This window comes from Helianthus annuus, chromosome 9 (assembly GCF_002127325.2).
Source record: "Helianthus annuus cultivar XRQ/B chromosome 9, HanXRQr2.0-SUNRISE, whole genome shotgun sequence".
Lineage (NCBI taxonomy): Eukaryota > Viridiplantae > Streptophyta > Magnoliopsida > Asterales > Asteraceae > Helianthus > Helianthus annuus.
The window spans coordinates 61,074,354-61,087,171 of record NC_035441.2 but is presented as its reverse complement, the minus strand read 5'-3'; positions in this window follow the sequence as shown (position 1 = coordinate 61,087,171).

Genomic DNA, 12,818 nt, shown 5'->3' with positions numbered 1-12,818 from the left:
TGGTCTCTGTGGTTTACAAAAATATCATACATGGTCCTGATGGTTTACTAATTACATGCGTGGTCCCAAAAGTTGTCAAAAATGAACTCGGTTGGTCCCCTGACCTAACCTCTGTTAAATTTCTTAGTTAACTATGTGTGAAATGAGTATATTACCTTTGAACAATTAAATTGAATAAAAAAATATATAAAGAAGATGGCCCACTACTCATCTTCTTCAACCTCTCTCTCTAAAAAAACTCTAACACCATCACTTCCTCCACCTTCACAACCCACCACAACCTGCAACTACCTCCACCACTACCATGATATCTGGCTGTATGTTATGTAATTAGAATCAATATTAAGTAATGTATTACAAGGTACTTCATGCGATTTTCGTACATGCAAAATAATGTGTGAAAATTTTCCACATGCAAATTTTATATATATATTGTATGCGAAATAACAACAGTATGCGAAATGTTTTTTTTCCACAGGATATATATCTACTCTTCTACATGCGATTTAACTATACTTAGTATGCGAAATCATTGAATATGCATTTTCTGTTTTGATTTCAAATGCCAAAATGTTTAGAAAAACATACCATCATTGTGCTAAACAAGAAGAGTCTGTACGGTGATGATTTTCTATCCCTCTTCTTCTCTTCAAGGTTGAGAACATCCACAAATGCATCGATTCCCTGTAGAAGCTTTCAAAGATACCTTTGAATGTGCAAACGCCAGTTTTTGATCAGTAAAATACAGCCCTGCGGGCAAAAATTAAATAATTAAATATTTTGAGTGTATATATATGGATGTTTTTTAGAGTATATAATTGTTTTACTTACTCTATATTTGCAAATGTAGCAAATGTGTATCGGATCATACTCAATTCTTGATTCAAGAGTGTTTCGTGCATGTTTACCACTCTGTTGCAGAAAGGGGAACAAAATGCTTCTCCAAGTTCTGCACATCTTTTCTCATTTCGAATCTTGGCGGCTTCTATTTTCTTATAAAGGAGTTCATTTAACCCCTTTGGTACAACTTGTTTTGGAGCTTGAGTTGATTTTTTTCTCCCCCTACCTGGTTTTTTTCCCTTATTTTCTACAATGCTAGGTCCCAGGCTCAAAAGCGACTCAACTGATTGCAATTCCTCAGCTGTCACCTGAGGGCATACCACTTCTGGCTCCTTCTCAACTTCGATACCTTAATCGGTTTGTTGAGGGTCCTTCTATGTAGTTTCTCCTAAAGAAACTGCTTCCACTTCTGGTTCCTTTTCTTGAACTTTTTCTGGAATATTTTGTGTAGATTCGACTAAGTTCACTGTTTCTTCCATACTGGTTTCGTTTTCACCACTTTCTACAGGCCAGAGTGAGTTAAAATATATAATATTTTGTTCTTTTATTTTTTTCAAATATAAAGTGTTTTTTACCTTTGAAAGATGTTTGTAAGCGTATACACCCGTTTCCACAGTTTGAATGTTTGCAATAAGGGTGTCTGTCACTCCTCCATCATCTGTATTTGTCAATCCTTCATCGTCTGGCTGTAGTACCCCTATAGATACAAATTATTGAATTTTAATACCTCATAATCAAAATCGCATGTTATACATGACATGGCATGCGAAATCAAATGTCCAGTGTATGCATGAAATCACATGTGTATTTTAAGGTATCGCATGTGTATAGGAAATTCAATGTTTATATAAAATCGAATGTGTTCATTTGAAATGGCATGTTTACCTTCTGTTTCCATTTGTCTGACACTGTCCAAAACATTGGATATTGCTTGCTGAGCTTCTTCATTCAGTCTACTTTCTTCGTTTGTAGTATCTTCATGATGAACGTCAGAAGCTGCATTTTCAGGCTGTTGATGAACATCAGAAGGTGCAGTTCCAGGCTCTTGGTCAACATCAGATGGTGCAGTTCCATGCTTTTGAACCGAATCAGGCGGCACACAAATGGGATTATTCCGAAGCGTCTCATCCCACTGCTTACAGGCCTCCATAATCTTCGGATCCCAAAAACACTTGGTTTTTGCATCTGAAACTAAGTTGTTCATCCCTTGAACAATTTGAACCATTTCAATGTATTTTTTGACATTGCTCCTCATTTTTTTCAACAGGTTCTGTAATATTTTCGAGTTAAAATACTATCAAAATCCAGATGTTAAAAATAAATGGATTAAGTGAAATTAATGTTTTTTGGGCTTACCTTTTTGTTGATGTTTGAAGCCTCTCGATCTCGTTGATGGGCTGAATCATAGACTACCGATGGTGAAAGTGGAACATGAGTGTTCCAATAGTCCATCATTTTCTGTGTCTGTGTCCCAACTCCCATCACAAGGTTCAACTGAGACATGTCCTGGAGGTCAAAAGTGAAATCCATCATATCATCAATGTTCTCGTTATCGTTAGGTTCTTCCTCGGTTTCTAAGTTTGCTACTGCACGTGCAGTCCTTCTTCTGTAGTTTTTTTGTGGTGTCAACGGGTGGTATTTTATACTCCTCCGTTGAACGACTCTGTTCATTTTCATTTTCAATCTCATTTGTTATCCATAGAGTTCCGTTATCCGAAATATGCTCTTCGACTTTATCAATCTCCGTAGATGTGATACAACGAATAACCGGCATCTCCACGACTTTCTCGAACAGTTGAAGCCTCTTGTTGTACTCATGTGTGTATAGAAGCTATATAAATATAAAAAGGAGTTGATTTTTAATTAAAATGGTCCCTTTGGTATTCCAAATACCTCATAAACTGTGTCCGATGTACTTTTTATTTGGTGTTTACCTACGTTTAGCGTATCGAACATCTCGTCAAAGTTTCTGGCTAGCCAATATGCCAAACGTGTTGAAATGTGGTTGATATTCATATCTAGAATAGCCCCAAAGCCCATATTCTTCACCTCATCAATTTGTTCTTTTGAAAATTTTTTCACCATATCCAGATATGATGTAGGTTGACATCTCAATAGTATTGCTTCGTTGTTGTATTCGAAGAAAACCCTAGGTTCTGTTCTAGGTGGTTCTGGCTTGCTTTGTTTTTTTCCCTATTCCACCTTTTTTGATGGCTTTTTTGTGTGCATTTTAGATATCTTGTCATCTTTCTTCTTCTTTTTGGCCGTGACTCAACAAAGTCATCATCCTCAAAACTTTCTTCCACAACCCTTCTTTTTCTGTTTTTCTTCACGTTTTTCAATGTTGATATGGGCTCTTCAAAGTCATCATCAGAATCTATTTCTACAAAATTGCATGCTATCAGACAACAATCTAATAAAATCGCATGTATTCTTTGTGACAACCCGCAAAATTACAGGTACTATACAAACTAATTAACCCTAATTATGTGCTTAATGACTGTGCTTGATTACATCTGACACTTTAAACTGCTTACTGATTCATGTTACATACATACATGTGCATCCTTTACATACAGTCACTCCATTTATTTCATACAGACTCTTAGTGACAAACCTGATGCACAAATCACAGCTAGCACAGTGAGCGGATAACTCAGACACATGTTGACAATGCCAGCACATAGACAGACACTATTGTTAGGCCAGTATGGGCCAGAGATAAAGCACTACACCAGTATGGAGTGTAGGGAAGTGAGGACCATAAGACTGTGTCACTAGGTGATAGTTTGAGTGCCGGAAAGTGCCTAAAACTCAATTTAAGTACAAAATTCTGCTTTTTCAGTAACAATTCAGCTTTTATCACTCTCGTATTATACAGAATATTGACTAAATGGTCCTGAACGCTTTCCTAAGTGTTGGAATTAATTTCGTTACAAAATGATGCACAAAAGACACTATACGGCACAATTAAATGCTTTAACGGAACGATACGTAACCGAACAACCAGACATTACCCGGGACACCAAAATATTTTCAGGAATATTATTTTATCATTTTTAATTAGTTATGGTCACAAAAATCCCCATACCCTATAGAAACATGACATACACCCACTATTCTTGAAAATACCCGTAACCTTCTAATTAATTACCCACTAATTACCAAAATTTTACATTTTACCCCCCTGATGGAGTGTGTGAAACCCGAGTGTTAAAGTGATTATTTTGTGTGATTTAGTGGTTTTACATGTTTATATGTGTGGAATACGTTTATTGCGAGTTTTCGTGTCATTGCAGGTAAAGCATATAACTCGCTGATGTTAAGTTAGATAAAGATGATGCGCAAATAAAACATGTTGATTGAGACGTATTTCGGACTTGCGGTTAACTTGAAAACACAAGAAACATTTCAGGGGCTTGTATGTCACTAATGAAAGTTGAAAAGCATGTGAATATGAGCAGCAAATATGGAACCTAACTTATGGTAGGTGGTGCATAGCTTACGACTGAAAAGAGAACAAGAAGCAGAAAGTACGTACCGTAGATTACGGTCTGTAACCGTAAGCTACGGATGAAGGGAATTGGCGGCAACAGGAAGTCAGCGGATGGGATATTAAGAATATAATACACACGCAGCCATAATGGAAAAGGTGAATGGGTACTATTATTTTATTGGGGGTTATTATAATCACATCACACAAGATTACATGGGGCAGCCAAAGTCACGTGGGAAGCTAGACAATTGTGGGATCTAGTACTTTGTGAGGATTATTATCATAAACAAGAATCAGCCCAATCATCATCACATCTTGACTTGGAGACACATGTTGGGCCAATCTCAAACATCATCATGGGACAAGACATATTTTGGCGGCTGTTATTGACGTGAGACAAGGAACACAAGCAATCATAGGGTTTGGCAGAATTTTGGAGGGAACCTTAAACACATGCTGAACGATTTTGTTTGAAAGAAAAAAGGGATCAATCATTTATGGGCCGCACATGGGCTGACAACATCACACGTGAAAGACTAATAGGAGAAAAGCAAACATGTGACAGTGGGCTTTTGACAGCATACTTCTTAGAATTCCGTGAAGCCCAAGACAAGCAAGATCAACATAAAACATCATCATCTTTGACGGCAGACGGGGGTTTCAACCAGGTATCGAGCTTGTGAAGATCAACCCACCAAGATGAGCGGCTAGTCTTTTATGGTTTCCTCCGGATGGAGGGTTTGTAAGTTGGATAATTTTATGTGTTTGTGACAATCGTATAACTCGGTGATCTAAGCATTCGATGCTTTTCACCTTGATTTGATTTATTGGTTGTAAACGATTGCATTTATTTAAACCTTAATTTCTAAGCATTCAGTTCCCGAGAGTTCTAGTAATTGGGATATATTTGACATGGGGTTAGGGTTTGTAATTGTAATTGATAATCATTCGATAACCTCCCATTATGTATTGACCGGAGTACTTAGTCGTTGGTTATCACAAATGATGAATTAGGTTTAAACACTTATGTCTATGTGAGTGTTTCGATTAAACACATAATTGAATCTAGCTATAAAACCTGAAATCTGGAGGAACCATTATTCTTTCTATTGATTTAAACCTCACTTTTTAGTTCGTAATTTTTAGATAATCAATCAAATCCAACAACTGAGTTTTACTTTTTTTAATAGTAGTTAATCAAAACTGAGCATTATACACTTTCCACAATCCTCCTCTGGTTCGATATCCGACTTACCCTATCTACTGGTTTAGTTGGTTTTTGCATGTCAGTAACGACAGACATCGAAATGGCGCCGTCGCCGGGGAGGCGTGCGCAAAGTGTTTAGTGTTAAGTCTTAGTTTAAAAAAAATAAAAAAAATCCAAAAATAGTGTCAGTTTTGTTTTGTTTTGTTCAGATTTATGCGTGGTGCTTGTGTTTTTGTGTTTGTGCAGGATGAAAGATCTTACAATATTATGCGTCTCTTCTAGATGCACTTTGTGTAGGGAACCACTTCACCCGTGTATCGGTTGCCACGAGGCCAGATTTAGACGGGAAAGAGCGAAATTGGCAGAATCACCGATGCCTTGCTATGATAATCCTTCCCCTCCACCATATTTTTATGATTATGATACAAAGGTGGAGGATGGTTATTACTCTGACGGATGGGATCGGGACGAGGATGCTTATTATGAACCAAACCGATGCCTTGCTATGATAATCCTTCCCCTCCACCATATTTTTATGATTATGATACAACGGTGGAGGATGGTTATTACTCTGACGGATGGGATCGGGACTAGGATGCTTATTATGAACCAAGGACGGATGGACGATGTTTCTGTTGCGGTCGTAGTCATACTTCTGTTTATGATGATGTATGCGCGGTGTATTTGGAAAATCCAGAATATTGGAATAAAAAAATGATGGATGCGTACATCTCAACACCGTATCAGGGATACCGACAGTATCATCCCGAGGAATATCCTGAGCCCGAGGGTGTCTATGCTTATCAGACCGAGGAGGAGAAAAAGCTTGCTATGTTGGAAGCGAGTTTGTCCAAACTCGAGCAGTATTTATTAGCACCCAACCTTTCCGATGAAGATCGAATCAGCTGCCTAGTTTCCAAGTGTCAGAAGTTAAAAATGAAGATAGAAATAGAACAACACCTCTCACCATTACCTGTTGATATTAGAGATTATTATCACATGGAGGAGGAGGTTGTGGAGGATAATACCACACCAATGAATCCTTTATCTGATGAAGAGTCACTGGCGGATCAGATGGTGTGTGAGGATGAGGAGGCAGAGCAGTCTGATGATATGAATGCGTGTACCGAACCTCTCCCCATATCAATCATTCAAATTAATAAGTGTGGGGAAGAGGGTTCGAGGAAGAAGATGAGAAGGGTGAATCTACAAGACATCAGGGTACATATCGTGAAGTGGATTAGCAAAACCCGCATATGCTTTCTAAACATGCCAATTAAACTGACGAGCTTACGGAGATGGCATGTAAATTTCCGGGCATTTGTTGGAAATGTTTTGGGTAAGTGTGCACTAAGACCACCGTAGCGGAAATCAGGTACGGTCTGGCTGAAGACCTTTAAACTTAGCGCTCTCGGGAGGAAGCCCGAGGATGTAGAGTTTGTACTTTGTTTTGGTTTCGTTTGGTGTGCTGTGTTTTGACAGGTTTATACAATATTATCTTCACGGATGCAATGATTCAAGTGTGGGGATGTTTTGCAACATCCCCAGTGAGATATCAGAGAATCCCTGGATGTGTATTCTCTGGTTTTGAGCGCAGCAGTTTCACCACCACAGACACTCACTTGTTTTCTGATCAGGTGCATGTGTTTATCTATCTAGTGTTTTGTTTGTTTTTTGTGTACTTGGTGGTGTGAAATTCTGTGTTGGGAGTGGTTTTAAGTGTCGAGTCGTCTAGTTATTAGCCGTTCATGGGTTGTTAGGTGGTATCTCTCGAGTCTAGATTATAAATTGTACCATACATTGGGAACAATGTATCCCAAGTGTGGGGATGCGGTAACTCGAGAGAGGGTTGGTAAGATTGTTGATCTTAAATGCATGAAGGGTTGAAATTGTGCTAAAAATTGAAAATTTTTGAAAATTTTTGTCTCAAGTATGCTTGAACTTCATGAAAACCAACATTTTCAATTGCTAAAGTGTTCCTACTGCAATTAAACTAACTTAGATCCCTAGTCATGGTTGTCCCTTTAAGTTTCATGAAAGTATTTTTGACAGGTTTTTAGAAAATAGTTGAGAAGAGATGCTTAACTAGGAGTAACATGCTTTAGGAATTGGACATGCTATATGTCGGTAACCCATATTCCTTTTATTCGGTGAGATATTTGAGCCTACTAGAATATTAGTTGAATTTGCAATAAATGTTCATTTGTTGAGTCTAAGCCATATGTTTCTTTGTGTTAGAACTTGTGTGGTTTGATACGTGCCGAGATTGTGCTTTAACGAATACACATAGATGATAAAGGCATTAGGATCACTTCATTGTTTCATATGTTGATTGTTTATCCATCTTACCCTAGTAAACCATGTTGAGCCTTATACCCTTCATTTGTTACACCTCGTTTGATTCGATTGATTACCAACCATGAAAGACAACTGTGTTAGTATGTTATTAAAAAAAGAAGAAGAAAAAAAAAAGAAAAGAAAGAAAAACAAAAACAAAAATCATTGTTATGTTCGTGTTAAATAAATGGGTCGAAAAATAACCCATGTGTTAGTAGTATTGTAAATAAGTTGTCATGGTTTGGTATCTTCATTTGTGTTCGCCATATAAACATAAAAATCTAAAAATATTTCCCTACCTTTACCCTTAACCCAAAACCCAAAAAGTCCTTTTGATATGTGTTACGTTATTTGATACAGTGGAGGTGTGATTGCCATACAAGCTTATGATTGCAAGGTAGCATACTTGGTTTTGAGTGAATTATATACTAGCACATTACACGCTAGTCTTGATTGAGCCGAGAGGAGTGATTCTTGTGAGGGGCGTGTGGCATGTGTGTAGTATCATAAGCATGTTAGTTTTAGTTAGGCAAGTCTTAAATTGTTTTAAATGCATATCACTTAGTTGTCAGATTGTCAATCTCGATTGTGTCAGTCTATGGGACGGGTATAACTTGGGACCTTAACACGCTAATTCGGTAAGGGATTCAATGGTGATTTGTTAATAAGGTGAGTATTGTTTGTAATGGTTGCTTGAGGACAATCAATGTTAAGTGTGGGGATGTGATGGAGTGTGTGAAACCCGAGTGTTAAAGTGATTATTTTGTGTGATTTAGTGGTTTTACATGTTTATATGTGTGGAGTACGTTTATTGCGAGTTTTCGTGTCATTGCAGGTAAAGCATATAACTCGCTAATGTTAAGTTAGATAAAGATGATGCGCAAATAAAACATGTTGATTGAGACGTATTTCGGACTTGCGGTTAACTTGAAAACACAAGAAACATGATAGTAATAAGGTCCAGGGGCTTGTATGTCACTAATGAAAGTTGAAAAGCATGTGAATATGAGCAGCAAATATGGAACCTAACTTATGGCAGGTGGTGCATAGCTTACGGCTGAAAAGAGAACAAGAAGCAGAAAGTACGTACCGTAGATTACGGTCCGTAACCGTAAGCTACGGTTGAAGGGAATTGGCGGCAACAGGAAGTCAGCGGATGGGATATTAAGAATATAATACACACGCAGCCATAATGGAAAAGGTGAATGGGTACTATTATTTTATTGGGGGTTATTATAATCACATCACACAAGATTACATGGGGCAGCCAAAGTCACGTGGGAAGCTAGACAATTGTGGGATCTAGGACTTTGTGAGGATTATTATCATAAACAAGAATCAGCCCAATCATCATCACATCTTGACTTGGAGACACATGTTGGGCCAATCTCAAACATCATCATGGGACAAGACATATTTTGGCGGCTGTTATTGACGTGAGACAAGGAACACAAGCAATCATAGGGTTTGGTAGAATTTTGGAGGGAACCTTAAACACATGTTGAACGATTTTGTTTGAAAGAAAAAAGGGATCAATCATTTGTGGGCCGCACATGGGCTGACAACATCACACGTGAAAGACTAATAGGAGAAAAGCAAACATGTGACAGTGGGCTTTTGACAGCATACTTCTTAGAATTCTGTGAAGCCCAAGACAAGCAAGATCAACATAAAACATCATCATCTTTGACGGCAGACGGGGGTTTCAACCATGTATCGAGCTTGTGAAGATCAACCCACCAAGATGAGCGGCTAGTCTTTTATGGTTTCCTCCGGATGGAGGGTTTGTAAGTTGGATAATTTTATGTGTTTGTGACAATCGTATAACTCGGTGATCTAAGCATTTGATGCTTTTCACCTTGATTTGATTTATTGGTTGTAAACGATTGCATTTATTTAAACCTTAATTTCTAAGCATTCAGTTCCCGAGAGTTCTAGTAATTGGGATATATTTGACATGGGGTTAGGGTTTGTAATTGTAATTGATAATCATTCGATAACCTCCCGTTATGTATTGACCGGAGTACTTAGTCGTTGGTTATCACAATTGATGAATTAGGTTTAAACACTTATGTCTATGTGAGTGTTTCGATTAAACACATAATTGAATCTAGCTATAAAACCTGAAATCTGGAGGAACCATTGTTCTTTTTATTGATTTAAACGTCACTTTTTAGTTCGTAATTTTTAGATAATCAATCAAATCCAACAACTGAGTTTTACTTTTTTTTTAATAGTAGTTAATCAAAACTGAGCAATATACACATTCCACAATCCTCCTCTGGTTCGATATCCGACTTACCCTATCTACTGGTTTAGTTGGTTTTTGCATGTCACTAACGACAAACATCACCCCCCCCTAACCGAAAATTCTGCCATGATTACATATATATTTTGTGTAGATTTTAGTAAAGGTGATCTTAACTCTCTTAGGCAAAAAATCTTATGAATGATGACACTAGGTTCTAGGTTGCTCATAGTTCCAAGGAAACTCATCATCACCATAACACCCACACTCCAATCCCCTCTATCCCCTTATTTTCGGCTCCCCCCCCCATAACCGAAATCATCATCATCATCTCTCATACTCTCATCTTCTTCACTACAAGTCTCCTTTCCAAGTTTGAGGATCACCCATAGTAGTTACAAGTTGAAGGACTCTCAAGGAAGCTTTGTTCAAGCCTCTAGCACTACCATTTCTCCATCATCCTTGCCCTAAGATTTTCACCCTAGCCCTGTGCTAGTAGTAAGTCCCTTCACACCATTTTTTCATCTTGTTCTTGGTCATGATATTTAGTAGGATGATGATAATCAAGTGACACAAGAAAATGAACACTAAAAAGTTGAACGTGAAATTCTGCATAAAAACCCTACATAAAAAGTTTGTGTGATGTTGAAATCTGGGTGGTTTAGGTTTGGTTAAAGCATGATTGAGGTTTGAACATTAAATCATCGATAAACCATGGTTAGGACCTTTGTTGATGCGTTTTTAGTAACTTCTACAATGTAAACAGCTTGCTGAGTTGTATTTCCAGCCAACTTCAACAGGCTGTAACTGGACTGTTTTAAATCGAAAAACTGATTTTCTGAAGCCTAAAATGTGTACTTTGGAATAACCGAACAAATGGCACTGGAATCGTAATTTTTCGAGGTCGTTTACTATTTTTAAGGGACTATTTTTGGACAGCAGCTCAAGCTGCATTTTTACTACAGAAAAAGTGTGTCGTATTTAATGTCATAACTTGAAACCTGAGTAGAATCGACTCATGGAATTTTTACAGTAGTTGTTCACCGTTGTCACGATGATCCTGCAACTGGAATTTCGTCAATCGGACTTACGGTTAATTTTTAGTGAATTATTCCGTAAACTGCAATCTGAAAGCAACAAATCTGATTGCAGTCAGTAAAACGATTTTCTATTAAATATTAGTGACAAACTGAACCCTGATATTTTTACATAATAAATTTTGGAACATATAGGACCTCCTGTAAAAATTTGATAATTTTTGGAAAAGGAGAACTATTTTATAAAAATCCTTGAAAATAGTCCAGTTTTGAGTAATGAAGCTGAAATAAAGGAAGTAATGTTTTGTATGTCTATATGTCAGTTTGATCATTGAAAATGAACTACGGGATGTATGTAAAGGAAAATGATATGCTAATTAAGCATGGACACCTCTATTTACAAAGGATACTATGGCGAAATTTTCCGAAAATCCGAACACTTAGTAAAATATTCGAGAAAAATAAATACGAAATAGTTGTCTAACTATTTTTCTAAGAACGATAGTTAAGTTAAAATAATTATTATTATAATACCTAAGTAACGCAACTCAAAACACTAAACTCTAAGCCAAGGCACGGCCCGTTCGTCTAATAGACATTAGTACGTTGTAGGTTGTCGTGTAGCGGACAGAGTTAAGATTCGAGTCAAGACGCACTATGGTGAGTTCATGACCCTCTATTCCTTTACATTTTTCGGTTTTATACTTCGGGGGTGGAATACATGCTTACAATTTATTTCAGACGTTTTATACATGGTATTGTTAGCTTAAGGAGGGTTTTTATTACGCGATCAAGTGAGTGGTGGGCATGACACTTAAGGCCATTAATCCTCATTGTAGGACCACGGGACATGAGTGATAGATCTATTTGGGTGTAGCGAGCCCACACCCATGAGGCCGGGGGCCCATAGTGGTGACTATGTCTTCATACCGGAGACAAATTTGCTAGGTTTGAGTCTTCCTGCATCATTCACATATACTATTAGATTTGCAACCCAATGGTGATCAGTTTTTCCTTATTGCTACATACCAGGGAGTATTTTATTTACAGACATACCAAACGGTTTTATATACACAGACTTACACATGAACTCGCTCAACTTTTTGTTGACTTTTTAAACTACATGTATTTAAGGGAATTAATTTGGATCTGGCAAGTGATGCATGTTAGCTGCGTACTAAATAAGGATGTCATCCGGAGTCGTAGGTTTGGGAAGTGTAACTCCTTTCTGGACGAGTTGCATGTCTCAAATCCTCGTGTTGTTGGTGGTCTTTTGTCGAGTCTTATGAACTCATTTTAAACAAGTAATGTTTGTAAGGCATTTTGTGGTTGAGGCAATATGTTATGCATTTTTAACTATTCTAATGGATGAACATCATATATTTTTATCATATAGCATGTTGTGATTGTTGCTATGGTATTAAGAAGTCACATCAAATAAACCCACGCTTCCGCAAAAGCCAGGGTATGACAGCTTGGTATTAGAGCCTCGATCATAGCGAACTAGGATTCCTTCTCGAGTCTAGACTATGATCACTAGGGCTCTCACAAAAATGTTTTCAAACGTTTTTACTTTTGCATACACTAAAAGTCCAGATCCAGGGCACAAACATTTTTACAAACAAAAGGGCACAAATACACTTTTCAAAATTT